Below are 26,097 nucleotides of genomic sequence, written 5' to 3'. Positions count from 1 at the left end.
CGGCAAGCCGAATGTCTGACGTCATCAGCCAACCGCCGGGCGCTCGCCAAGTGGTAATTACGTGAAACACAATCGATGTTCTTAAACTCATAATCGATAGCTACCAAAAGGCGTATAACTAATTAACAGAAACAAATATAATTAAAAAAATTTACAGATAAATTAACATTTATTAAAAAAGCGTAAAAATACGTGAAATAAAAAACCATATAAAACTAGAGACCAGCAACAAAAATAAATTACAAGTAAAAATGTGGCCCTGCCGGCCACAAGGTTTATATTTTCTTAATTTAGCACAGCAATCCCTTTGAGAAGTATGCATCTAAATTTTTTAACTTTGTATGTAGTATGTATTTTCTGCAAAGTCAAATTTTTTAAAATAAGTTACCAATTTCAGCAACAATCATATGTAATGTCCTAGAAAACCTGGAAAAGTCAGGAAATTTAATGCAAAAAATATGTTTAGCAACCCTGACGCTCCTTTCTTTAATATCACATTTCTTGCCTGCGGGATATTTGCAATGCTTTTCAATTACTTACATAATATGTATCTATATTACATTTTTGTAATAATTATCATTCATTACCTTTCTGGACCAATTTCAAACCTTCAAAGTCTGGGATTAAGCATTGCATTTATTTGTTTTTCATTTGCTAGCTTTCCTCATGAAAACCACTGGCAGAAACATATGCAGATTGTGTGGCAGCTGTGTTATCAATTCAAATACTGAGTAAATACATTCAAAAGTTTTTTTGGAAGACTATTTTATATTAAACTGTTGCAGGTGGATATAGGAAATTTATAGTGGTAACGGTGTGGAAAAGATCAACAGGTTTATACATCTCATATTCATTTCTATACATGCAAAAATAGTTAATATTCACACTGCTGATATTTTAATTTCTATATATACATACTTATTTCTTTTACACGTACTTTGAAGTGTAAGTTTATCGTGATATATTAATTAAATAATTGAAACTTGTTTTTACAACTCTCTAGCACTATGCGAAAAGGACTGTAGAAAACAACAGTTCCACATATGTTATAGAGCCAAAAACTGTTAAGTCTTGTGTCTCGTCTGCAAGAGAAGTGGTTGGGAGCTTTTCCTGTATCTGCTTCTGCCCAGATAAATGTACCACGATGCCGACCGACCGCCGACAAACCCTCTACACCAGTTGTGGCCAAAAACATGACACCAGATGCAAGCTCCACCGAGTAGTAGACAGCAGCTTCCCCTCTTAGTGACCTGGAACTATGGGGTGTCTGCAGTCCTCTGTAGTCACTTTTTAAAACAAAAGTTCCAATTTTAGACATCTAACATGAATTGCTATGGTGACAACGTTGTGCATAATTGTGGCTGACGATGCAAAAGACGACAAAGAGAGATAAAGGCAGATGGACTACTAATTACAATAAAACATTAAGATTGTAGTGTGTGTACTCACAGGTAACCACTCTGACAGAACACTTGACACAGGTGGACGACATGTTTTGCGCGGAATGTCTGTTCACAATCTATGAGTTGGTGTTGTCTGTCTGCGAGTGCTTACGTGTGAGTACTCGGCTACTCACACTACTATCTTAATGCTATGTAGTGTTATAAATAACAATAAAATAAGTAATTGTAACATACATAGTACATGCATGAATTTTCCAAGAATAATGAAAGAAATGTGTCAAGATAATAGAGGTGTGAATGGGTTAAAGCATTTAACATTATAAAGGGACTAAAGAAATGTCAACTTAATACAAAGGAAAACTATATAACAGGGTAGTTGTAGCTTTAAAAATGGGATTAGGGACTAAAAGAAACCAACTTCGTTACCAGGAAAATATTACAAGTGGGAACATTGCATTAGCATTACACTGTATTCAATTGAGCATGATGCAACATACTATTTGATGTTCAATGTTACCTACTTCTCCATAATTTGCACAAATTTTTGCTGCGGAATTAATGGTGAAAATCATGGAAATACATTGAATGTATTAGTATATATTTATTTCTGACCAATATTGTAACCCATTGGACTTACCAACTTTTTGACAGTCTGTTTTCCTATGTCCTAAGTGTTGTTATGGTATATTTTAAAATACAGGAAAATAATTATCATGCACTGCCATACAATACAATTATAATGAATAGTGGCAAATACTTCACAGCTAAGGGAATAGTTTTGCATATTGCAATAAACTAATTTTGTAAAGAATAAAACCTGAAAATTTTTATTTTTTTATGTTAATTTAACTGCCGGCACACTTTATATTAACTGTACTGTAAAATGGGAAGGGGTAGAGATAATTGATCTGAAGGCTTATTTTTCTAACAAATCAAACACAAATTTAGGTATAAGACATTTTAGAAATTCATTATTGGATTTATGACTTTGTGTAAGAGGTACGTTTTAGGTATAGCAAGTATAGTTTTTAAGATTTAACTTATAAATTTATTAGAAATTTTTGACAAGTTAATATTAATATATTTTTTATTTTAAAATTTCCTTCCAAAATTCAAGTATTTGAAAAGCCCGCCAAGTGCGCGGTTGCTCGATGTAGTTACAAAAACATCCGCTAGAATGCGCCCACGATGGCGAATGTTCCAAAAACTTCGGATGAGGGTTCAGAGGTGGCAGCACGTTCTCGATGTTGAGCAAGGACAATAAAATAACATTGAGTTACCGCTCTTTATCCTTGTATGCTCCTTGTGCGGGGCCGTCCTACACAGGGTGTCCACAAGGAAAAAATATTTCGTACCAACCTATTGACCTTGCACCTACTCTATAGGGCAATTTGCAGACGTCATTTTAGTTAGTACAACAACCGCAGCAATCTCTCTTGGCGCTAGCTGCGCTGTAAATTGTTTTTTGTATCGTTGTAATGGTGTCGTTGTGTCTGTCGGTGAAGTATTTTTTCGTTTGTAGTTCTGTCAATATTTTTGACATTGACCTTTTATAAATTACGACATAATGCCGTATAGAAATAATTGTTGTGTGCCTGGATGCCTGGACAAAACGTCTACGAGACATCGGATACCTGTGACAGACACAGCTAGATTCACTAAATGGAAACTAGTGATCCAAAATTCGAAATTTGACTATTTATCGGACGAAGTAATAAGAAAGAACTACACAATATGTAGTAATCATTTTCGGACAGAATATTTTAGTCCGGGAACCAAGCATCTGAATCCCGATGCCGTACCTTCACAAAACCTACCAGGTAAGCATGATTAATGTTATCTATACATGAACGCTATAAACTTACTTGGTTAAGTATAAAATAATAGTAATTACACTTAAAATAATCTTGCCTGAATTCGCTATGAAACTCCCTAACCCTTAATTATATGCTGGCTGGGTTCAACTGAATTTGTGCGCTAAGTAGTAAAAACATTGTCTGTAGGTACATTCAAGTATTATTCATTTATTTTTATATTTCAGTGCACTCCAGAATATCTCACAATTGGGATATGGAGCATGTGACGATTATATACATAGAATCATTAGGTACCTACATATTTTAGAGCATAATACATACAGTAAAATAAGTACTGACAATATACGATTGGACAGTAATTGCTCACAGTGTACAAAAGAGACTGAAACATAGGTTGCCAACAATAGACTCATATACTAAAACAATAACCAATTGTAATACTTGTAGCCTTTTTTATGATGGGGTATATACGGAGTATATACAAGTACGTAGAAACATCTGTACAAATCAGAGATAGGGTACCATACAGTTAGCACACATCAATTAATGTATAAATGCTTGCACATAGCACACACATTAAGAACGTAGACTGGAGTAAACATTATACTTAGTTTCTGATAGAAAATAAATGATTTAAATGTGCTTGAAAATTCAGAATACTCATCAACAAAGGAAGTCTTTAATATTTTCTGAAAGAAATTCCTGTTGTTAACGCAAAGTCTTTAAATATATTTTTTGTTACGTACCTATTAAATTATTTAATGTCTGACAGAAATGCAAGTTACCCTTATAAAAAGTTGAGCATGTGCAAGAAGGTGCATAAAATTGTTTTATGTTTTTTGTATGTGATTAGGTGTTTCTGAAATTAGTTTAAATTTATTTTTATTGTTTGATAGAAAAAGTATTAGGATCTCATATATATATATATATATATATATATATGTGTGTGTGTGTGTGTGTGTGTACGTACGAGTACATGTGAGGCAGTGACTAATTTTTTTAAATTGTGGCCAACATGATTCATGTTAATTTTTGAACATAGTATTCTAATAGTATTTTTCTGTAACAAGAAAAAATTTTTTTTACTTACTGTTGAATTTCCCAAGTAGGCCTACACGATTATGTAGTACATCATAATAGAACAAAAGTAAGCAATATGTACGTTCAGGGTAGGTTGAGATACTAAAATGATACCTAAATATTTCAGTGAAAATTTCACAGTTGTTAATTTTTTTGATATGTTATGTACGTGATTTTTCAAGTTTCTATTTTTGTCTATACAGAATGTAAGGCTAGAAATTTTTTGGATTCTACATTATTTATAAAGATATTATGGCAATGCTTAAAAATTATCTGACATTTGCTTACCAAGCAAATGCTACTCAAGTAAATGACTGTATGAAGTATGTGTAACTTAAAAATCTTTAAGTATAAAGTTTTGATAATTTTGAGAAATTGTACAAGTTATACCTACTGTAGGTGCATTTTTTAAATACATATAAATTTATTTCAATATAACATTGCATAAAACATATTAACTTACAGTACAGTCATGACACATATATGTACTGGTACCTTTTTTACAGCTCAAAATACTCTCGGAAGAAACATTAGCAAGGAATCAGCAGTATCACCTATACATGGAATACAGACAACCTGTAGTCCATTGTTATTCATGAATGTCTTAGAATCTGCTTCCACTGAACAGCATCATCAACCACCTGAAGAATCTACTGTAGTAACAGGTATGATTTTTGATTTTTATTAATATGTCTGTTCCGTTAACGTTCAAAGAACGTAATGATTGCAATGATAAATGCAATGTTGATTATATTATATTTAAGTGTATGTACACCATTTTTGAATATATTTATTATTTTATGGGAAAAATTGAGTGGTAGTAAATCTCGAAAATTCTGAAAGTTATACATGCCATATAAGATAATCCTAATTTAAACATAATCATGTAACCACAGCTCAGTGTTGCTTGTAAATGGCTTGACCACTAAACACTTCTAAGTATCTTCCATTCCATCTCGATAAGTGTTTGCTATCAGGTATTTCTGAGCCCCAGTCTCAGATAACATATAAAATGTACATCATGTGAAAAACTGTATGTATTCATAACATGCTGTGATTCAAATTATAAATTGTTATTAATTGCCCTTGTATTCCTTATCACTTTATTGTCTTCAACAAAATTTTTTTTTCAGCTCATAAATTATTTTGTTACTGACGTCGTCCGGCCGGAGGCCGTCTTCAAGCCCGACTTGCGACCGCCCGTACTTAGTCCCGCTAACGAAGCGTGCCCCTAGCCACCCGGTCGGAGTCAAGTGAGCTTCCCGCCACCCCGTACCACAAAGGTAAACTGCGGTAATTACTGAGGGCTCGAGTGCCCCTCGCGTAAAGACGAGTAATCAAGGGAGTCCAGTAATTACCCTAACTTTTACAAACTCTTCACAAGAAAAGTGCATCGTAGGAGTGTGCCACTTACTTCCGTGGGGAACTTGAAATCACACGTAGCAAGTGCTCCCTTTGCGGCCTTCCGCCTAAACTAATTAAATGACTCTTCCATCATCATTTTCCCCCCCGTTCTAACTTGTCTGTAACTGCTGGAGTAGTTGGTTAACTAACAAACAGTCTCCAACTTGACTCTCCTTCCTTTTAAGTACATTTAAATACAATTAATGTAACTACGATTATTATAGGCCTTCCGCCATTAGAATTAAGCCTTAGTAATTATTGTGTGAACATTGTAGTGGTTATGATCTCTTTAAGTTATCTTTAAATAAATAAATATAACAGTAAAATGCGAACTTTGGCGCGCGGGATCAGCCTACCTCTCCCCCGCGCCAAGGCTAGCACGCCAGTATCGAACTACTCGTGCACCGGGTCGGACGTCGTAAGTGCCACGGGAAGCCATCATCGCTTTGCAACCACCAAGTAACGCTGGTAAATATAGTCACTAACCAAACCTTCCTTTTTAGCTTCCCATGTGCGTCCGCGTTCATTTACGGTACGGGCCGACTCCCGCCCCTCATTTACTACAAGTAATAACATCGCGCACACAAGTGCCGATGCTAATTTCAGGGGCATTCATAAGTAATTTAACACGGACCCCGGCTCACACAAGTGACCCGGCCGCTGCTAAGAACTAAGCTTACGGGATTGGCCGCCCCCAATCATCCCCCCTTCCCCCCATTGCTATGGGTGGAAATGGCGTAAGGGCGGAACTTTCAAGTGTATAATGTAAAGTATAGTGCATCTCCAATTGTGTGAACTGTAACGTGTAACTCATTGCTCACAGCGCAAAAGGGGTCAGCCCCGAATAAAACCCAGTAACGTAATCAATTGTGTTCTTCCGTAGTGTTGTTCGCCCCCTCCAGCTAGGGATCAGTGTACTATATTGTGTAAGGAGAGTACTGGATAACTAGCTCTACGAAAAACCCCCTCTTAAATTCAATCACAGCCGAAGGCCTAGTGGTCCACGCCGGGGCAGAAAGTATCCACGCCCAAAACCATTGGTTAACGACTGTGTTAGCCTGGCGCCCACCGGAACATACCCACACACCACCACTTCCCACTAGGCCCCGCCCAGGTCTCGAAGCCAAGACCGCGGGTGACGGCATTACATTGTTATAAATTTTCTCATGGATATTTTATTTGTCATGATTAGAAGGTGTACAACCACACATTTTACTGTTCTGCATGTAATAATTTCATGTTTAAACATTAATTTCTCATTTTATGCGAAGAAGCTTGTGTTTTCATGGAACACTATATATTTATGATATTCAACCCCAATTTCAAAATGTTTACTAAATTGCATAAGCTATTTCATGTTCAAATTTTAATGTTATAATAAGGAATGTTTTTGAAAAAATGTATTTTGTATATACTACATACACACACTTCTTGATATTTACGTAACTTTGTGTGAAAAGAAGTCACAGGTAAATGGTTCAAATTCACTACAAACCAAAAAATTTCATTTTTTGTTATGTTCTACTTTTTACAATTTCATTTTAAATAACAAATACTTTTCATGCAGTTTAATATTTTAGTAAAAACACACAAAAAAATTAAAATACAATGTGCAGGTATTAATGGTACTTTAATAAAGTAATGCTGTCTTGAGCAGCAAGACTGTTTGGGTCAATATAATTTCAAAGGGTGTCTTAATGCATCACTATGAATACTGCCCTCAGTCTATGCATTTGGAATGTTAATGCATAATTTATACTCTGTGGCAAATATATGTTGTGGACCAAGTCTCAGGTGTCAAGTGAAAAAAATATCTTCATATTCTGTCAGCATATTATGCAGGTTTCATTAGGCCTATGTATTTATTTTCTTATCACATCACATGAGGTCGTGCAAAATAACTGCTTGGAAAGGTCCATTATTAAAGAGGATGATAAATACACCAGTAAGTAAACATTACAATTTTTTACTTGTAGAAAGTAAACACACACAAACACACACAGAGGACACATATTTGCATTACTTATAGACTAGTATGTGACAAAAACATTTTAATTCTTTTTAATTGGTAGAATTCATAATACATTATATACCATATTTATTTATCTGAATATATACCTGATTATTTAGTTTCTGAGGCTATACTCTGTAGACCTTAATTAATGATATCCAGTGTTGTTAAGTAACGAATTACAAGTAATCGGATTACTTGTAACGATTACTTTTCAAGTAATTTATACTTGTAACGATTACTTTTCAAGTAATTTATACTTGTAACGAATTACATTTAAAAAATGTAATTCGTACTTGTAATCGGAATACGTAACATTAATTGTAATCGATACATTAAGGTAATAGATACTTTATATTTACTTGTCGTTACTTTTATTCTCGGAACGTATAATGAATACAATTAAGAGCAAGAAGATGATACACTTTTGTATTAGTAAAGTTTATAATTTTACGCTTGTAGTGCTACGATCGTATTATAGAGGTATTTGAGAAGCCCTCAATAGAAATGAATTTTATGTTTATTATTTTACTTCTTACCTCTATGACTTTGTCTTAGTCCTGTTATGAATTATATTTACCAGTATTGTATCTCTATGGTCAGGTCAATTTGGTTTTACTCTTTAAGTATTTTCATGTTTTATCTAAGTAATAATTTTATGAAATGTCTTTGCAAACATTTGTTAAACGGCGACGAATAGGAAATGAGCTTACACCTTTTAATATTGTTTTTGGGTCATTACTGAGGAAAGAGTATATGTGATTGGACGCTCGACTGCGCATATATTTTATTTAAAGAATTTAGTATTTCCAGTGTGATTTCGGAGAGTGTTCAATAGAGAAAGCTTTGACTGTTTGAAACAAATTGGAACTTGAGTTTCTGTTCTACTATCATGGGAGAAGGATTAGAGAGAAAGAGCTCCGTGATTTAGTCATAAATGAATGTAAGAATATCACGTAAAACATTGGTACGACGACTGAATAGCTAGAATCTACGTGAAATTGATGATTTTATAATAAATACCGGAACTACACAATGAAGAAGAGGTAGTTACCGATGTTCGAAGCTCTACTAAAGAATCGACGACGACGATAAGTTTTGACTAACAGCATAAATAGAACTGGATCAACGACGAATTAGGAAGAAAAGAAGAAAAGGACTATCAATCTTCGAGATGGAAGGAGTTCGACAGCGGTAGACGGCATCGTAGACGGTGTACCGGAGGACATCATCCTTCTAGACGACTCCAGGTGACCGACGCCAGTCCTGCTGGAGTACCAGCAGCACGAGAGGAGGTGCATCGAGACGGAGACCCAACCAGCGACATCGGAGGAGAGTGAGATCTAACCAGCAACATCGGAGGAGAGACAGGGGTTCGGAGAGGTTTTCCACAGCCTCTTGGTATTGTAACGACGCGACGAGGTTTGTTTGCCCCATCCCCGAATTAACAAGAACAGCGAGAAGTTACCTGTCCTATTTTAATGGCAAGATATCTTAAACTATGATGTTTACGATCAAGACCTAATTTGAAACTCGCAAAAACAACTTAATACTACTTAACTACGTAAAGACTTGTAGCTTGTACATACTGGACCTGGTTAACTGACATTGATCAGTAATATGTACGATATCAAAGTTAAAATCTGTTAAAGTCATTAATTGTCTTGAATGTTTAAAGAATAGCCCCAGGTCCAGAAGTCTTGAGACAGTTTGATCTACCGAAAGAGACTGAGCTAGTAAAAACAAAGAAAAGACTAATTTGTCAGTTAAAATGTGTTTCAATAATATTTAAAATATTGACTGATAACCAAACTATTATTCAGTGATACAATTACGTAAAACGTAATTAGTTCTGAAAGACATTTAAGTATAACGGATATTGAAATTTTGTTTAATGAAAAACCTATTTAAACATGAATAATTGTCTCAAAGGTATTTGTATGTTGCTTGCTAATCATTGACTCTGTCACTTTTCATGTTACAGTTGGATATGTTGCAAAAGAGTATTGTCACCCATACAACCATGATTTTGACCCTAGTAAAAAGTTAAATTTTCATTATATTTTATTTTTCCGATTGATAACCATACTTACATATCATGTGTATGTTAAACCAGATAGACAGAAATATTTAGCTTGGATTGTCTTGAAAGAATAATTAGTTTTTATTACACTGAGATCAGCAGTCATAGAGAAGCTAATGCTTTTAAACACACTACTTATATTTGTTGATTTTAAGGTCAGAATACTTACACCAAAGAGAAGGAGACATACTGCTAAGGAATTATACGACATTTTATTGTTTGGTATTCACACTGAGTCAAACTACACCAGTACATACAACTTGAGAATAATTTATTTTCACTATCAACATAACAAGACATATTTTAGTTAATATTCTGTAGAGGTTAGTAGTTGTGCTACATACACAATCACAGCACTAGTACTTTATAGAGTTTTCACGGCGCCCAACTAGACCACATTTTACATTATAGATATTGGCATTTTAGGAAATATACTCCATAGAGTAATTCTGAAAATACTTATAGAATTTTTGATCACCCAACGGTGGCACACCCTTTTGAAATTTTGGTCGCTCATCCTTGGAGCTGTCTGAAAAATAACAGAAGAAAAGGGAAAATTCTGAAAACACTTCAGAATTGCACAAAATCTATGATCAAAAATGAAGAGCCATAGTGACTTGCAGTGTCTCCAAAATTACCCTATCCTAAAATCTGCATTTTAAAAATTTAACACATCGCTGCTGTCAAGTGCTCCCGTTGAGCGTCTTTTTAGTGTTGGACAAATATGTTTTTGCCATCAAGAGAGGGAATCTGTCTGATGAGAACTTTAAAATGCAATTGTTTTGTAAGGTCAATTCCACTACTTGTATAAAGTCTTTTGATGTTACGCAAGCAGGTTTGTCCTCAACTATTATTAATTTAATTAAAGATAATAAATTTAATAATTACATGAAATCAATTTTTTAACAAAACATATATGTATGTATATTAATGTAACAAAGTGTAAAAAAATTGAATCGTAGGTCAGTTTTAAAATGGCAGCGGAAAGTAATTGTAATTGTAATTGTAATTTTACTGATTACTTCTGTGTAAAGTAATTTTTACTTGTAATTAGTTACATTATCACCACAGTAATTGTAATTGAGCCCAATTACTTTTTCCGAGTACTTTTAACAACACTGATGATATCACTAATTTAAATAAAACCTTTTAATTTCAATATCTACAGACTTTTTCAAAACCATTTCTTATTATATGTCACAACACTGTTTGACAGGGGATGTCTGGCAAGTGAGTTTAAGAAACAGGTTTGGTTAAGTGTAAAAATAATTTTGGGGGAGAAGTTGCCCCAATGAGAATACCGGTTTTTAATAAAGTAAATCTTAGTTGTAGTTCATGTGAACCCAGGCCTAGGCACTAGACACTTGGCCTGACTCCAGTGAACATATCACTAGAAGAAATTATATATATAGGAAGGCTATGGGACCTAAATTTGCGGAGTTTGTATCGTATTCAAAGAAAAAGCTAGGAAAAATAGAATTTTATTATAGATGATCTTTAACAGCTTCAACATAACAATTTACGTAAAGATGTAATGAATGCTTACATATTGCTATACATAAGATAAAACTGTTAAACAATATATGTTACACAATACCGCTATAAGCTCTTACACAGTAATTCTTAATACATTATTTTACAACAAAATAACATCCGTATAGAGTCATGAAGAAATACAAATCTAGATACGTATGTTTAGCATAAGGATACTATAATACAATTTACTCATTTATGGGCGGAGGACATGGCTAGCAGTTACGAACCAAGTAACCTACACAACTATTAAGCAAAACCTCACATATATACATGTGTGACGCATCGCGTTTTATTAAACATTCAAAAGAGTAGATCACGCATCGAGCACAGAAGAATAGTTTAAAGATAATACTAATACAAACAGCGAGCCGCTAGGCTGAGCAGAGGGCTCTTAATTATCAAGGATCCCTACTAAGGCAAGTGTAAGCGTGGCTTGGCGTGTCGCGTCGCTGGCCATCACAGCATTCCCGCACAGTCGCCTAAAATCTTAGACGTGAAAAGAGGGTAAGCTATCAAAACGCAATTTGTATGACCCAAGTAAAAGACACTCGACGATGCAATATTAAGCACGGAAACAGACAAACTAACAGGGACGCAAGACTGAAAATAGTAATACGATTGACCATGTCCAAGATACCAAGTGACGCGGTAACTACGCATGAACAAGGGTGTCAGGTTGAATTCAGACATGGCTTCGCCGAATGCTGCGGAGGAAGACAATACCGATGCCCAATGGACTGTCAACAGCTCCTAATGAGTGAAGACAGCGACGAGTGCTTATATAGCACTGGAAACTACTACACCAGGAGCGCTGGTGTAGCGGCAGGAGGGGAAGGAGAAGACAAGAGTGGGGAAATTAACGGAGGGAAGGAGGCAGCAGGGTGGGGGAACGGAGGGGAAAAGAGGAGAGGAGCACTGCGCTGCGGCTGGAAGCAGAAGCGTCTGCTTCACATGTGTGGCAAAAGTTTTTACACTATCACATGGGTTGCTCAGTGTTTGTAATTAATTTTATTTGTTTCAGGCCCAAAACTGAGGAAGTTAAATTTTCAATGTGGTCGTCGGCCACTGCTTGGAGCTCTGGGTGTCCACAGTTCCGTGAATTTGACTCCAAAAGCCAAGAAATTGTATTTAGATGCAAGATATAAGATATTACAGGAGTATTGCTACTTACCACAAAAAAAACACCTCATTCAAGAGAAGACTGAAGTCTGCAAGTAAGTTGGCAGATGAAAAAATTTTCAATCAATTAAAAGTGATTTCTATTGCAAAGAGATTTATTGCATCACAACTTGAGATGTCCAGACACAAACCGAAGGGGAGGAGGAGATTCACTTTGCAAAATAAGGTGTTGGCACTGTCTCTCTTTAAACAGGCCCCTAAAGGATACAAGTTACTGTCGTGTAGTCTCCATCAAGAAGTGTTCTTACAGGTATGCTTCGGAAAATTCCTTTTCAACCAGGCATAAACAATGTTGTGTTTGATCATCTAAAGAAATCTGTCCAGAAACTTAAGCCACGAGATAGAATTTGTGTTTTGATGTTCGATGAGATGAGTTTATCACCTAACATTCAATGGAATGAGTCAAGTGATATTATTATTGGTCACTATTTATCAATTGTATATAATTATCAATAATGATCTTATAGTTATTTTGAAATGTTTTGTTTTTTATTGTTTGTATGTTCATGCTAATTTTTCGCTAAAAGTTGTACATATAGGTACTTGAAGTGATTTTGTTGTTAAGCACCTAATGTCACATAACATGCAGCATGAATTTTTTGTATTGAATTGTTGTAGATGTTTGCCATGTACCGTGCTTTTGATATAGGCTATCAAAGATGCCAACATAAAATACTTTTGACCACTTCAATGTAAAAATGTTTTCTACATTTTTTACATCTTGCTATATTTTTGTGTATGCATATTGCACTAACTTGCACATGTGAAAGCAAATAAGCAAGTATAAGAAGTACAATATAATAATTGCACATAACGAGTTATTACTGTTAAGTAACTGATGTACTGTAAACTATTTTCTCTTTTTTTGTGTGCAGCAAATAAATGACCTTGAATGTAACACACATTTTTTTTTTTTTTTAATGTAATACCCTACCCAATCATTTTAACAGTAGTTATTTTTGTGTGTGCAAGGTGTTCTTATGTTGCAAGATAAGGAGTTTTCAGGAAAATGGTGATGGTAGATGAAGGGAAGGAGAGAGGATAGATAAGACATCCTGCCACAGGGTGGTAGCCCAACTCCAGGTGTACAGATTATTAGTATTATCTGGGAATACTTTTCTGTCCTTGTGTAAGAGTGAAACTAGAGGTGCAAAAAAATATTTTGTACAGTTGATGAAACGTTACTATTTTAGTGTGAAACTCTTTGTGTCATTGTATCTGCAACACTTGCAGAATAAAAACTTATGTCTACTTATTTGCATCATTAGACTTCAGGAAATTGCTTCAATTCCTTTTCTTTCCATAAAAAATACTAATGCAACATAATTCTTTAAATTAAATGCATTATTTTAAGCTTCTAACACAACCTGCAACAAAAATAATTTTATAATTACCTCATGTATGCTCTGGAAATGCCAAACGTATGTTCATTAGGTTCGTTTCTTTGCTTATGCTACTTTCAATTTAAATGGGACTTGTGATCTCCCCTGCAGAGACAGATATGTGAAAGTAAGGAGCGCACAACCACGTCAATGTTACTACATAAAACTGGTTACGTTTGTTCATTTAGACTATACATATTATGAAAAGCAAATTATTAATTTAAAACTATAATGTTACTTTATTATGGTTTTACATTATAAAACTTTACATTTGGAATGGTCTTTATGGCAGTAATAGTAACTCCTAAAATGGATTACAAATTGTTAGTATACATGAAACAAGATATGTAAATATTCTTTTTTGACAGTCTGTACTTGCAGAGAAATTAATTCTACAGTAATAATACTCTCGTCATACTATATGCATCTACTTAACTTCATGGAGCTGAATGTTATCAAAAGGCTGTGACTACAAAAATACACATAATAAGTAAGTAAATGTGAGTACTAGCATTGAATATGTATATATTGTCGCGGTTTGAAATTTTGCAGGGTTGTTGAAATCAAATTTAGGGACTTTACTGACGGGACTCTGGGCTGGCTGCTCTGTTCACTCGTCAGCGCAAGTGGCGTGACCATGTAATTGGGGCACGGGGCCGGCGCGGCGCGCTGCGGGCTTGCAGATTTTTGTTTGTTTGTCCGGCCGCGCGCGAGCGCAGCCACGGGCCGCAGTTACTGGGGCGCGCTGTCGTAACAAGCCGCGCGGTGTGGCCTGCACGTCGGGGTAGAGGGGGGTAGCCTTCCCAGATGTTCTAGTTAGTTGTTTAGTAAATTTGGCTTCAATAACGAGCGGTTGTTATAGTAGGCGCGGCAGGGCGCGCAAATTTAAGCGCAAGTGAGTGGTAGCTCGGGGCTCACTCAGGCGGAGGCTATGCGTCTCACCTGTGGCCACGAGTTGTTTAGTTAGTTCGTTCGTGATGTAGGAATTCAGGCTCACTCTGGCGGAAGCTATGGCCGACGCCAGAGGCAACGAGTAGTTTAGTTCGTAATGTAGTTTAAGTTCAGATCGTCATGTAATCGTCTTCAAGCACTCGGGTGGAGGCTATGGCCCTCGTCAGGGGTCACTAGTCAGAGTTTTTAAGAATGTAATGTTCGTTCGAGGTTTTAAGGGCAGGAGAGGCCCCTACGTTAGTTTTTAAAGTAATCAATCAAGAGGTGCTTATTGGAAAATGTGAGTATTGCTTGATCTTTGTCTTGATTTTAATTATAAGTTAAGATGTACTTGTAAGGATTAGAGAAGTGTTTAGTGAAGTTCTCTCTTTCTCTCTTGTAAGGTCGTTCAATAGTTAAGGAAGTAATGAAGAGATTATTGTTTTAAATTGTAATCCCGCTATTTAAATGTTCTTTAAAATGATGTTGATTATTTGACGTTAAGAATAAAATAATTTTAATTTAGTATTATGTTATTTTGCAAAATCTCCTTAGTTCAGCTCTCACCAGACATCCTGTACGGGATGACGAACCTATGATCCTAGGTACAGTAAAGTATTTTATGAAGTTAAAACTAGTTGAAGCCAGCAAGCGAGTTGTTTCTATGTAAAGAGCTACGATTCTTTTCCCCCCAACATTTGGATATTTACGATTTATTCTTACTTACGATCCTTATCTTCCTTGTTTTTTTTTTTCCATTTAACATATGGTGGTGGCTCCGGCTAGGTGCGACGTAACATATGGTGGAGTTCGCCGGATAGGTTCTATTTCTGGAGAGAGAGGGAGATTTTTATGTTTATTATTAAGTTAGTTTCAGCTTCTGATAGCAGGTTAATAAGAGTTTACTTGAGGAGAGGAATACGGATTTAATCTAAGTGGAGGAAGTCTTTGAGATTTTTTTTTGACGTAACAGATGTGTATTTGAGGATACTTGTAAGGATAAAGTTTATAGTGATAAGTGGTTTTAAGTCGTTGAGTTTATTGAAGATTTATCAGGGATTATTACGTGAGGAGAATACGTTATAATTTAAATGCTTATTAGAGATAATGCAAGTGGTGTAATTTAATTGAGATTAATTTTAATATTGTAGGTTAAGAGAATTATAATTTAAAATAAAGTTTTTTTCGTAAATAGGATTTATTTTCAAGAGAAGTTTGTTTTGTTGTCGTGCGCGTAGGAGACGAGACGTACGAATTAAATCAGTCAAAGGGAAAGATAAACGTTAGAAAGGAATTAAAAGAAAATGAAAGTTTATTTAAAAGAGAGTTAAAGAATTTATAGTGATGTTTTGTTTTAATAAGAAAAATGTTGAGGGTTGTTTCAGAACGACACGTCAGTGGACGTGGCAGAGTGAACACGTGACGGGGAGGAGCTGAGACCTAGCGGAGAACGGAGGAACCGACAAGCGAGGGTTGGCGCACCTGGCGGAATTCGGTGACGTCACAGGCTTGTACGGAGAACAGAGACGTGGACAGGCGACCTTGTTTTGATCAGCTGTACGGTAACTTAGCGATAAGAAAATAGACTATTGGTTAAATAAATTTAAATTTAAGTGTGTTTTAAGAGAAGAGGAACTTTCAGTATGTAAGTAATTTATTTTAAGAAGGGTATGATGTATAGGCTAGAAGTGTTTCGTTGTAAGTTGTTTATGTTTTTGTTAGTTAAATTCTACCTTTGTTTTAAAAATAATTTTTGGGATTTGTAAACAGTTATTAAGGAAGTACACTATAAAATCGATAAGCATTGAGAAAAGTGGGAAGGATAGTTTTTGTGTGTAGAGGGAATTTACTCCAAGGGAACAGAGAGACAAAATTAATGTTTTCATTAGGGCGAGGGACCCTAATGTGAGGTGTTGTGTCCCTGGGAAGTAGGGATTGTAGCGCAGACCCATAGGAGATGGGCTGACTACTGAATTAAGGGTCAGGAGAACCCTGAGAGTTGTTAGTAGTAAGGGGCAGGAGATCCCCATGGTAGTACCGAAGTGGCTATCCTGTATGTTGGTGGGGTTAGAGTCCCCTGTTGTGTAGTGGGCCTATAGCAGATAGGCACTACAGCGAAATTTTTGGTTATTTTGTGAGGTAAATTCCCTGGGTTAAGTTAGAGAATGTGTTAAAAGTTAGGAAGAAGGGAAATGAGAAACATTGATGAAGAGAGTTAGTGTACTTGCCTAAGTTTCAAATTGAATTTTAAATTAATTTAGGAGAAAGTTTTGTTCGGTAAATAAATAATAATGGAAGGGAATTAATTAAGTTTTTTTGAGTAAGGTGTTATAAGTAATGAAATAAAATAATGTGAAATAAGTTGAATAATTGGGGAGGAGTTTCTTTAAGAGTTTAGATAATTGTTTTTGAATTTATTGAGATATTCAGCCAGGGGAGTTTGAGTGTGAGTGATACAGTGAGATTTTAAGGAAATCGGTTGTTTATTAATTAGGACGAATGAGATTTTATGATTAAGAGTCAGTAAACATAGTTAAATTTATGACATGATATTTGTTGACAGTTTACAGTTATTAAGGAGAAAACAGAGTAATCTATTTTTTTTTTATTGTTTGAAGATAAGATTATGATTTTTTTTTTAAGTTTCTTTGGCATGTTTGAATAATTTTTTTTTATTTTTAAGAAATTACAGAGAAAATTTAATTGATTTACATTATTTTGGAATTTTGGAGGTTTAATGTTCGATTAGCCCTAACTTGATGGTCGGATCCCAAAAGAATGCCGTAAAACCGATAGTCATTTGAGAGGAATGCGGTAGGCGCTTGAGTAGAGAGGGGTTGTGGGAAAACTCCTTGGGACTGATGGCAGATCAGGGGCCCTAAATAGTGTGTGATGCTGTAAAACCAGTGCGGGGATAGCCTGGTATGCTTAAATTTTTGGGCACAGGTTATGTAAACCTGGGGTTCCATGGGATTTAGTCATGTTAGCTGCTGTGGGACATTAAGATTTCCAGGCTCCATAGTAAATTCAATGTAAATTTTTGTTTTCTTAAAATAATAAATTTGTTTTTAATTTGTTTTTTTAGAAATTTGATTTGTAACAGTGAATACAGAACCCGAGGAATAAGAGTTGTCATGCTGTGAGAGGAGAAAGTGGTAGCCCTAAAAGGTTACAGGCACCACAGAGGTTATTTGTATTGCATAATTTAAATATGAGGAAGCTTGAGAAATTTGAAATTTTGTTGTTGGGTTGGATACCCATAAGAAGAGTATAGGCAGAATTTTTATTGTTATGAGATGTCTAATTTAATGGAAAAGAAAAAGAAGAAAGTTTAAAGATGCAAAGTATCATTATGGTTATTGTAATAATTGAAAGAGATTAAGAGGTAAGAGGTAGAGAGAAATAGGCAGTTTTTGTTTGTAAGTACTAAAGTTTACATATAGAAATTAAGTAACTAAGAACCATTATGAGTTAAGTCTAGAGTAAAAGTTAGTTTATTTTGTTAAGTTAAGAGTCATAAGTAAATTTTTTTGAGAGAGAATGTCTTTGATAGGAAGTATTAGAAACTTATGGGAATTTTAGGGTAACATAAATAATGTATGTAATAAATAATAAATAGAGGGTAGGTCTTAAGTTAAGATTAACATTTAAAGCAGATATTTTTACTTAGAAGAAGGAAAATAAGTAGGCCTAAATAAAAAAAAAAGAGTATTTTATGGTAAAGAAATTTTTTAAAATAATAAACAATAAATAATAATGTTGTTTCAGGGTAATGTGTACTAATAACACAATTTTTTTTAGGACCAAAGAACAGGAATTATGTAACCTAAATTAACATGTATTTGAAACTGTTACAGATCCCTTAAGATGAGCTGAGCAACAGTACAGTTTACCAGATTGCAAGAGTTCGAGAGACAAGATACAAGATCACAGAAACAAGAACCAAGACTGAAGATTCAAGAGAAGAGAAAGCTGGCAGCCATGGACTTACAAGTGAAGATTTATAAGGTCATGTAAAATTTTATTTTTTATGGAAGACAGTAACGAGTTTTTTTTTTGTGATAAACATTCTTTATAGAACTTTTTAGGTTATAGTAATGTAATGGAACTAGTGAGTTGTGATAGCTGTCAAAGAGAACTAATACCTTAAGTTTAATTTTAAAGTTAATTTTCTTTATTTACAAAGGGGTTAGGAGTTTATATTAAACATTGTTTAGTTGGGAATTTTAACAATTTTAGTTCACAGTTCGGATAGGTAGATAATCTTATTGATTTTGATGATTTGTTTTTTTTGTTGATTTTAAGTGTTGTGGATTAAACAATGAAATAGTTCTGAAAACTTAAATTATTTCAAGCTAAGAAATAGTAAATTTAATTGTAACTCGAAGGACACCAGAATTAAAAATTTTTTTGAATTAGTAATGTTTGAAAATTTTATACTTTACAAGAAAGGTTATAAACAAACTGATCGGATGGAACAAGGATGCAGTAAATCACAGTTTCAGTTAGAATTATTGATTTGCTTTTGAGGTTCTGAAGGAAAAGTATCTATAATTTAAAAGTTTGAATAAAAATAGTTTTTTTTATTGGTTTGAATAAAAAAAAAACATTTAAAAGTTAAGTAGTCATGATCTAGGTGGGTGATGGGGTGGGAATTGGCCACTCTCTTTTTTCCTATAACCTCCCTAACATGGCCTTCTATTACAACTAACAGAAAAAAAGAAGAAGAAAAAGAATACTTATTATTAGTTAGAATGTTTTTTCATGAAGATACCTGATGAACTTTTTTTTATTGTTTGGAAGAATAGTAGCAAGGTTATTCAGATGTTTTACTTGGAGGAAGAAGAAGAAGATAAAGCTGTTTTATTGCTCGACAAGCCAGAGATTGGTGTTTCCCCTCTGAGCTTCTATTGACTTCGTGTTTTACTCTCATGGGATAGCTGGTTCGGCACCATGGAGAGAGATTGGTGGGCATTGTGGTTGCCCCCAGAAGAAGAGTAGAAGAGGTTATGGGTGGGTCATGTGAAGTGACCTTCAACCCAGTTACTTTGTGGGGACTATTTGATGCTGTCTAGAGAAGATCAAGAGTCAAGAGTTAGGGAAAATCATTGGAGGTCCTGTTTCCCTTCCTTAAGTTTTCCTATGAAATTATTTTCCTGATTAGATTATGCTAAGGGTGGGATACTTTATGTTAGCAGTTGAATTAATTAATTTTATTTTTTTTGTGTGTTTGCATCCTTACCCATCGATTGCAGTTTTGTTGTTAGTTTTGTAGTTGTAAGGCGTGATGGTAATGCCTGTTGATGATGTTTCAGAATTGTAATCTGTTCGAGATGAGGATGGCACAACTCCGAAGCAGATGTGGGGAGAAGATGTGAGCTGCCCTGGAAGCCAGTCCAGTAGTGGTTGGAGTTGAGTGGTGTTTGCTGATGGCCAGCCCAGGGAGCTACTCTTCTCGACAACACTGACTTCGAGGAGTTGCACCAACCTTCACGAGATAAGAGTTTAATTACTTTGAAACACTGATAATTTTGTAAGGACACTTAATTTTTTTGAAGAACGAAAGAAGTATTGTGATGAACGGAAACTGGGAAAAAAAATTAATAATTATTAGTGGTGCACCGATGCGGATACCGATGAATCGTAATCGGCGATTATGGGTACTTACCGATTAATCGTAATCGGCGATTATCTTAACGATTACTTTGCCGATTATTTACGTCCCGGCGTAATTAAGTAGGTTTTTACCGTGTAATATTTTGTTACACATTTTAGGACAAAATACGGTAATATCTGTATATATTACAAAATTCATCTAACTGCATCATATCATAATTACAGATATTTCGTTACGTTTAATAAATCTCATTGCCTCAAACAATAAAAAATGCATTTTTCCTACACGTTTATTTACGTTTCGTCTTTTGTTTATTGGCCTTGTACATTACGTATAGCCAGAGAAGTAAAATAGATGGCACGCAATCAAAATACCACAAACAGTTGCAGTGGATTCTATGACAATCGATCTTTTCGAGTCGTAGTAGCGGTTCAAAATCGTGGTCCCGATACCTTCTAGTTTTTATCACTGCGTTTTACAAACTCGTTATGGGCGTCTTTGGTAACATTATCCGTTTTTTATTTGTATGTGACGTGAAAAGTGAAAAAGAACTTATAATTTTATATATTCAGTCAACATAAATAAAATCACATGTGCTAGAGTTGGTTTTTAGTCATTTTTATATAATTATAGTGAGATGGCGAGTAGAGAGAAAAAAAGTGAAGTGTGGAAACATTTTTCTATAAACTCAAGTGAACAAAATAAAGCAGCATGTTTACATTGTTAAACGGTAATTTCTTGATGCAACCTTATGTGATAGTCGATAATAATGCTAGTTTTCCGCAACAAAAACTTAGCCATTGTAAATTACAATTATTAGACTGTAGTTCAAGTTGTTTACAATAACAAATATTTAAATAGAAGTTAATTTAATTTCTCCTTTCAATGACTTAATAGTGTATTTTATATATTTTTATACTGTTGTTATAACTGTATTCCCAATTTTACCTAATCTTGTTATTAAATTCACATGGGAATAAAAAAATTTGTGTGCATTATTACACTTAAAAAAATTTCTTCATTATAATCGGTAACTGAATCGGTATCTGCCGATTATTGCTCTCATAATCGGTAATCGAATCGGTAATCGGTAAAGTCATATCGGTGCACCACTAATAATTATCAAGAATTTGCACATTGTTTAATGAATACTGAGAAACTAAGTAGATTAATTTAATTTGTAAAGAGAGCTTCACTAACAAACAATTTTTTTTGAATTGAGAACTCGAGCCTCTGAAGGTCCCTGTGAGACATAACCAGATAAAAGTTTTACATTATTAGTTTAATGAATAATTGTTTTAAATGATCTTGTGCAGAATCTAGATATATGTTCAGACAGTAAGGAACTAAGAAAATTATTATTTTTGTGAAATAAGGAATTTATAGTTATGGTTTAATGGAAAAGGACAATTTGTAATTTTGAGGTAGCTCGATGGGGCTCGAGCTCTGTGAGGGGAGGGTTATGTCACGGTTTGAAATTTTGCAGGGTTGTTGAAATCAAATTTAGAGACTTTACTGACGGGACTCTGGGCTGGCTGCTCTGTTCACTCGTCAGCGCAAGTGGCGTGACCATGTAATTGGGGCACGGGGCCGGCGCGGCGCGCTGCGGGCTTGCAGATTTTTGTTTGTTTGTCCGGCCGCGCGCGAGCGCAGCCACGGGCCGCAGTTACTGGGGCGCGCTGTCGTAACAAGCCGCGCGGTGTGGCCTGCACGTCGGGGTAGAGGGGGGTAGCCTTCCCAGATGTTCTAGTTAGTTGTTTAGTAAATTTGGCTTCAATAACGAGCGGTTGTTATAGTAGGCGCAGCAGGGCGCGCGAATTTAAGCGCAAGTGAGTGGTAGCTCGGAGCTCACTCAGGCGGAGGCTATGCGTCTCACCTGTGGCCACGAGTTGTTTAGTTAGTTCGTTCGTGATGTAGGAATTCAGGCTCACTCTGGCGGAAGCTATGGCCGACGCCAGAGGCAACGAGTAGTTTAGTTCGTAATGTAGTTTAAGTTTAGATCGTCATGTAATCGTCTTCAAGCACTCGGGTGGAGGCTATGGCCCTCGTCAGGGGTCACTAGTCAGAGTTTTTAAGAATGTAATGTTCGTTCGAGGTTTTAAGGGCAGGAAAGGCCCCTACGTTAGTTTTTAAAGTAATCAATCAAGAGGTGCTTATTGGAAAATGTGAGTATTGCTTGATCTTTGTCTTGATTTTAATTATAAGTTAAGATGTACTCGTAAGGATTAGAGAAGTGTTTAGTGAAGTTCTCTCTTTCTCTCTTGTAAGGTCGTTCAATAGTTAAGGAAGTAATGAAGAGATTATTGTTTTAAATTGTAATCCCGCTATTTAAATGTTCTTTAAAATGATGTTGATTATTTGACGTTAAGAATAAAATAATTTTAATTTAGTATTATGTTATTTTGCAAAATCTCCTTAGTTCAGCTCTCATCAGACATCCTGTACGGGATGACGAACCTATGATCCTAGGTACAGTAAAGTATTTTATGAAGTTAAGACTAGTTGAAGCCAGCAAGCGAGTGGTTTCTATGTAAAGAGCTACGATTCTTTTCCCCCCAACATTTGGATATTTACGATTTATTCTTACTTACGATCCTTATCTTCCTTGTTTTTTTTTTCCATTTAACATATGGTGGTGGCTCCGGCTAGGTGCGACGTTACAATATAATGTATAGAAGTCGCGAGCCCAGGTTAAATTTTCTGTCCGGTTTCGCAGAAGAATTGTTGTAGTAGGAAGCTCCGTCGCAGCGATCGCTTCAATCGCTGGGTATCGACAGCGCACGCCTCTAGCTGTCTTGGGACCTACTACGTTAACCAGCTAGTCATGCCACCTCCCTTCTCCCTCCCACATACGGGAAGCTGGTATCAGCACCACTCAGCGACCTTGACGATAAGTATTCTTTACCACTGCCTTTGAGAGCCACGAAACCCCGTGAGAAGACGGAGGGATTGTGTACCCTAGTAACGTGAAAATTAGCTCCTAATAACTTTGTATCAGGCCTACAGCCAGTGTTGAGTTTAAAATATATGATTCAATTTAAAAGTGCATTAGTATTTCTTCTGTTTATTACTTTATAATATTAAGATGTTAGTAGTTTAATGATCGCTGTCAAAAAACGTCATGTGAAAAATTTTGCTGTTATTTACCAGAGAACATACTTTGTAAGTGAATTAGTGTAAGAAAAACATAAGTTCGAACTTTTGTTTTATACAAAAATAAAAACAAAAACGTGGTAAAAATTGGTCCACACAACCACCTCAGTACGTTTCTAAGTAGATAAAACTGTTTAAAATGCATTGAATTCTACCATTATTACCTAAGTTATGAACAATTTAAATTCCAAAATATTTTATTATGCATCCAGAAAAAAATTAACCTGGAAGACACTTATATTGAGATTCTAAAAATTAGGTACTCATTTAAACATGAGGTGTTAGACTTCTAGCCCAGTCAAAGTATATTCTGTGCTTAAATTCAATCCGATGTTTATGATTTTGTGTTTCAATTGTTCAGTGGTCTGCACGGAATGTCACATCAACAGTCATGATAAATAGGAAATGATAATGTAATTGACATATTTTGGGCAAATAGATGAATCGGTACCACTTGTCGGCTATATGACTGTGTAGTAAGAATCCACCATTAAGAACAAAGTCAGCGTTCTCCAAGTCCAAATTCTCCCTTGTCAACGAAAAGATGTACAGGGTTGCTTTCTTGGTTTTGCGTATCCCAGCTTCGTCAAAGAGAGCTAAATGAAATGGAGCCAACTCATACAGCATATACATGATCAAGTCATCCTATTTTTCTTCACTTCATCGTTATCCTCTGGAAAACTAACAAATGATAAATGAGCTATTACAATTGAAAGTAATAGTGTAGCTAATATTCGCCAGAGGGAGAGCTTGATCTTTTCGTGACAATGCTTAATTAGAATTTTTCCAACATTACTCTGTATTGATTGCTTGCCAATTACTATAGCATTGAAAAAGGTAACTGTGGCATCCCCTACTAGTCCAGGTGCTATAGACATGATTTGTTGTGATCCAGGAAATGGTGGGTGATTATTTAACTAAGCAGAGATGTTATATTAATCTGTGGCATCCCTACTTCTTCCAGATTGTCAGAAATCAAGTTGTTCAAAGATATAAAATGTGTACCGCATAACTCTTCAATGATGAGCAGATGCAGTTGCAGTCATCCCCAAGGTCCACTCGCTCAAGAACTTATCAGTGAATCCTCATTTAATTCTGGGGTCATTATAGACTCTAGCTTAAACATGTCTTGTAAAGTCAAGTGACAGCATTTGGCATACGAGAGGCACGGTTCACAAATATATAGGTCAGTTGCTATAGGAAAAATGTTTGAGATAAAATAAAATAAAAACTCATTTTTTAAGCGAGACTATCTCAAACAAAATTGGAGATATGAAAAAAGTTAAAATAATCTTTTATAGGATTTTTAATGCTCTTTTATTCTTTTTATTAAAAACATTTTCTTTTAAGGTTAATTATTTACGAGATATTTCTGTAAAAATCAAAAACAAATGCCTATTTTTTTTTTTAATCCTTTCTAGTTTCTGAATCTACCTCACTTCCTATTCATCAGGACTTTTAATTTTAATTCCCCTGGACACTACTAAATACGTGTAAAGTGTAACAAAAATATCGGATTTAATTCGACTACGAGCGAAATTTTAGCATATTTTGACTGGGCTATTCCTTCATTAGAACTATTGCTAGCTTTCAACAAACATTTCTGACAAATAATCTCAGTCCTGACATTTGACAGTTGATTATTCCTCTGCGTTTTACACGATCATATTTTTACATATTTCACAGATGATGAAACAAACACGTACATTTTCTAACAAGTCATTGATTTATAAACCTCCCTCTATATGTGTCAGTGATTGCACGTGTGTAAGTCGTTTGCTAAAGCTCGACAATGAAATATTTTACATTAGTTAATGTTTTAAAAAGTAGTACTTAATAATGAGATTATTTTTCTTAATGTATAAAACGAATACCTACGTAACGTATACCTAGGGACAATAAGATAATAGTTTTGTTAAATGTCATTAGATGGCATTGTGCATGTTTCGTATAGTTAAGAATGTACGGAAGTAAAAGTTACGAAATTTTTATACGCAATGGAAGATGTTTAGAATGAAATGTAATAATTCTTTGAAATTAATTTTGTACTCTGTTTTCTTTTTGTTTTGTTTTTTAAGTTGTTAAGTGATATTTAAATTTATTGTGCATATACATATAATATAAGGTAAATAAATACAGCTGTGGTACATGGGAACTTGCGCGTCGCTTCGGCAGCTGCTGTGGCAGGCCGGCCGAGGGGCGGTGTCGTGGCGCCTCTAGCTTTTTTGATGTTGCTTCAGGCGGTGACGAAGACGGCGTCGGCGTCGTGCGCGTTGTCTCGTTTTGGTGGGCTCCATCCACTGTGCCTCGAAGCCAGGCGGGCACCGCGGGGCGAATCCCGGTGGCGGGGCCTCGCACAGGCGTCTCGGCGTCGTGGCCCTAGGCGTTTCGTTTTCCAGCGTCCCTTTTGAGACCTCGTACTCGTGTGGCAGTGATGACGGCTGCATGACGTTGAAACCAGGTGGTGGCGACGGTGTGGCGCGACGTGTCGGTGCCGAGTCT

At 35.4% G+C, this 26,097-nt stretch overlaps 1 long non-coding RNA gene across 2 annotated transcripts; it reads left to right on the top strand.

Moving 5' to 3' along the window:
- Positions 1 to 1,914: 1,914 nt before the first annotated feature.
- Positions 1,915 to 24,871, top strand: LOC134541876 (uncharacterized). 2 transcript variants are annotated; one of them, XR_010076694.1, is made up of 4 exons: positions 1,915 to 3,223; positions 4,807 to 4,965; positions 5,434 to 5,583; positions 12,356 to 24,871. It is a non-coding gene; the product is annotated as an uncharacterized LOC134541876 (long non-coding RNA). The 2 variants fall into 2 exon arrangements; XR_010076693.1 differs by lacking the exon at positions 12,356 to 24,871 and having other exon boundaries at positions 5,434 to 8,446.
- The last annotated feature ends 1,226 nt before the right edge of the window (positions 24,872 to 26,097 follow it).

Source organism: Bacillus rossius (genome assembly GCF_032445375.1).
Source record: "Bacillus rossius redtenbacheri isolate Brsri chromosome 4 unlocalized genomic scaffold, Brsri_v3 Brsri_v3_scf4_2, whole genome shotgun sequence".
NCBI lineage: Eukaryota > Metazoa > Arthropoda > Insecta > Phasmatodea > Bacillidae > Bacillus > Bacillus rossius.
Note: the sequence above shows the minus strand (reverse complement) of the source record. Positions and strands in the feature narration are given on the sequence as shown.